The sequence below is a fragment of the Octodon degus genome, unplaced genomic scaffold (assembly GCF_000260255.1).
Source record: "Octodon degus isolate 3935 unplaced genomic scaffold, OctDeg1.0 scaffold00080, whole genome shotgun sequence".
Taxonomy (NCBI): Eukaryota; Metazoa; Chordata; class Mammalia; order Rodentia; family Octodontidae; genus Octodon; species Octodon degus.
In genome coordinates, this window is record NW_004524656.1 from 3,803,332 (window position 1) to 3,804,490 (window position 1,159).

Sequence of the window (1,159 nt, forward strand, 5' to 3'; positions counted from 1 at the left end):
TCTTAATGAATAGAGTGATTTGTTCTAATGGTGTTTGTAGATAGGATATCATGTCCACATCTTGTACAGCAATTAACCACTGGGAGGAATGTATGCAATGTGTTAATTATTGAAACTGCCCTACCAATTTGATTTGAAAATGTCTCATCACTATTTTTTTTATCAATAAAATTATGGAAAAAAAGGCAAAAAAGAAACACTCTTGCATGTCTGTGTTTCTGAGAAACTAAGTTGAAGTATAAATACCCTTCTTGTTAACATGTATCTAGAAATAGGTAGGAGGGCACTACTGGGTTTTTAAAAATAACTGACCTCCCATTAAAGCCTGATCATAGACCTATAAAAAATGTAAATGAATCCACCACTATCTGTTGTCCCATAGTATCTCTGTCGCCCAGAACTCTCTGTGATCACACGTTCACCTGCCAGCCTACCTGGCAAGGGTTGCTATATCAGTTACTTTTGAGTTCTTGGCAGGCAGGACTATGGAAGAGTAATTTAGAACAAGATTTATATCCCACTTAGCACTAGTATTCCCTTAAATAACAGATTATAATAAAGAGATTCTGCCTAGAAAATACTCTTTTCAATTTGGTTTGATTTTTTGCTTTATAGAGCTCTTTGATTCACTTGCTTATTATACAACAGTACCACAAGGCACTAAAGGTTAAGATACCCATGATTCCTTCAACATAACATTTTTCAAGTTTTACATCCACAGTATAGCAGAAGTTCCTAAACACACACATACACGTGCACCTGTGCACACGCGTGCATGTACACACATGCACACACACACACAAAATTCAAATGGGTGAAATTCTTCTAAAAAAGCAGATTTCAATGCCTACAATAGGGAAGGAGACAATGAGAGAACCCCCTCCCCACAAAACAGTGAACATATTCACATTCAGGAAATAGTTCAAGTCTTTGGATATAAAAACAATTTTTGTTGTTGTTGTTGTTGTTGTTGTTGTTGTTGTTGTTGTTGTATTTAGGACAAGGTCTACAGAGTCTCACAGCATAGATCAGACTTGTACTGATCCTCCTACTTACAGCCTCCCAAATGCTGGGATTGAAGGCACATGACACCATGCCCAGTCTCAATCACAATCTCAGTGCTCGCGAGGGGCTCGGCAGGTCTGGGGATTGAATTCGC